Source organism: Ciona robusta, unplaced genomic scaffold (genome assembly GCF_009617815.1).
Source record: "Ciona robusta unplaced genomic scaffold, ASM961781v2 AP042776.1".
Taxonomy (NCBI): domain Eukaryota; kingdom Metazoa; phylum Chordata; class Ascidiacea; order Phlebobranchia; family Cionidae; genus Ciona; species Ciona robusta.
In genome coordinates this window covers 12,501-15,000 of record NW_028323155.1, presented here as the reverse complement: position 1 = coordinate 15,000, position 2,500 = coordinate 12,501, and the positions used below count along the sequence as shown (strand labels likewise).

Sequence of the window (2,500 nt, the reverse complement as noted above, 5' to 3'; positions counted from 1 at the left end):
GTCGTGATCGAAGTCGCTCGGTAGGAGGTCGACCGATTGCCGACCCGACCATCCTAGGTCGTTTTACACTGAGCGAAAACGTCGGCCCGACGTATTGCTTCGTTGTGGTGGAAGCTGTCCGCCTCCGGCCGTTGTACAATTGCGCCGGGCTTCCCGAGCTCTCCGCGGGGTGCCGAGGTGCCCCTTGCCGCGGAGCCAGATCCCCGAGGTCGTGATCGAAGTCGCTCGGTCGGAGGTCGACCGATTGCCGACCCGACCATGCTAGGTTGTTTTACACTGAGCGAAAACGTCGGCCCGACGTATGGCTTCGTTCTGGTGGAAGCTGTCCGCCTCCGGCCGTTGTACAATTGCGCCGGGCTTCCCGAGCTCTCCGCGGGGTGCCGAGGTGCCCCTTGCCGCGGAGCCAGATCCCCGAGGTCGTGATCGAAGTCGCTCGGTAGGAGGTCGACCGATTGCCGACCCGACCATTCTAGGTCGTTTTACACTGAGCGAAAACGTCGGCCCGACGTATTGCTTCGTTGTGGTGGAAGCTGTCCGCCTCCGGCCGTTGTACAATTGCGCCGGGCTTCCCGAGCTCTCCGCGGGGTGCCGAGGTGCCCCTTGCCGCGGAGCCAGATCCCCGAGGTCGTGATCGAAGTCGCTCGGGCGGAGGTCGACCGATTGCCGGCCCCACCAGGCTAGGTTGTTTTACACCATGGTAAAATGTTGGCCCGACGTCGGGCTTCGTTGTCGTGGAAGCTGTTCGCCCCCGGCCGTTGTAGAATTGCGCCGGGCTTCCCGAGCTCTCTGCGGGGTGCCGAGGTGCCCCTTGCCGCGGAGCCAGCGCAGGAGGTCGATCCCCGCGGGTGGCCTGCGCGGCTGTCGGGCTCCACTGCGGGAGGTGGTGTAGGTGCTTGGAGCGCAGCGGGTCGATCCACGGGAGTGGCTTGCACGGCTTTCGGTGGCCACTGTAGGAGAGTATAGGCGCTGGGAGCGTAGGAGGTCGATCCCCGCCGGTGGCATGCGCGGCTGTCGGGCTCCACCGCGGGAGGTGGTGTAGGCGCTGGGAGCGCAGCAGGTCGATCCACGTGGGTGGCTTGCACGGCTATCGGTTGTTACTGCAGGAGAGTGTAGGCGCTGGGAGCGCAGCAGGTCGATCCACGGGGGTGGCTTGCACGGCTATCGGTTGTTACTGCAGGAGAGTATAGGCGCTGGGAGCGCAGCAGGTCGATCCACGGGGGTGGCTTGCACGGCTATCGGTTGTTACTGCAGGAGAGTATAGGCGCTGGGAGCGCAGCAGGTCGATCCACGGGGGTGGCTTGCACGGCTATCGGTTGTTACTGCAGGTGAGTATAGGCGCTGGGAGCGCAGCAGGTCGATCCACGAGGGTGGCTTGCACGGCTATCGGTTGTTACTGCAGGAGAGTGTAGGCGCTGGGAGCGCAGCAGGTCGATCCACGGGGGTGGCTTGCACGGCTATCGGTTGTTACTGCAGGAGAGTGTAGGCGCTGGGAGCGCAGCAGGTCGATCCACGGGGGTGGCTTGCACGGCTATCGGTTGTTACTGCAGGAGAGTATAGGCGCTGGGAGCGCAGCAGGTCGATCCACGGGGGTGGCTTGCACGGCTATCGGTTGTTACTGCAGGTGAGTATAGGCGCTGGGAGCGCAGCAGGTCGATCCCCGCGGGTGGCCCGCACGGCTGTCGGGCTCCACCGCGGGAGGTGGTGTAGGCGCTGGGAGCGCAGCAGGTCGATCCACGGGGGTGGCTTGCACGGCTATCGGTTGCTACTGTGAGGTGTTTGCGTCGGCTGGCAAAGGGTGCGCTGAGCAGAAATGTTACTGTTCGTTTGCGCTGCCAATTGCCGTTTTGGTCGTATCGAGTGGTTTTGTCGCAGCTAGTTGCAAGTCGATCTCGCGGCGGTTAACAGGGAATAGCGGGCAAGAGCTCGCCCTCGTACCGCCGCGCGATAAGGTGACAGGTTTTCTAAGCTCTGAAAAGAGCAAAGTGGTCGGATTACTAATCCATTGCGCGCTTCGGCGTGCTTGGGTGGCGTCCGCGACGCGGGGCGAGCGACCCCATCGCGCGGCCGCCCTTCGGGGTGGCGGTTACGTTGTTACCTGGTTGATCCTGCCAGTAGTGATATGCTTGTCTCAAAGATTAAGCCATGCAAGTCTAAGTACGAGCTCTCGTACAGCGAAACTGCGAATGGCTCATTAAATCAGTTATGGTTCATTTGATCGTATGGTTTACTTGGATAACTGTGGTAATTCTAGAGCTAATACATGCAAACAGCGCCGACTTCGCGGGAGGCGTGCTTTTATCAGACCAAAAACCGACCGCGGCTCCGGCCGCGTTCGACTGGTGACTCTGGATAACCTGGCGGATCGCACGGTCTAGCACCGGCGACGGATCATTCAAGTGTCTGCCCTATCAACTTTCGTCGGTACGGTATTCGCCTACCGAGGTTCTTACGGGTAACGGGGAATCAGGGTTCGATTCCGGAGAGGGAGCCTGAGAAACGG

General features: G+C 61.8%; 1 non-coding gene across 1 annotated transcript in view; it reads left to right on the top strand.

Moving 5' to 3' along the window:
- The first annotated feature begins 2,092 nt into the window (after positions 1–2,092).
- The window catches only part of LOC149722317 (small subunit ribosomal RNA), a 1,812-nt gene continuing 1,404 nt past the window's right edge, over positions 2,093–2,500 (top strand). The window contains exon 1 of the ribosomal RNA XR_016387341.1: positions 2,093–2,500. This exon is cut by the window's right edge and continues 1,404 nt beyond it. This is a non-coding gene — a ribosomal RNA (small subunit ribosomal RNA).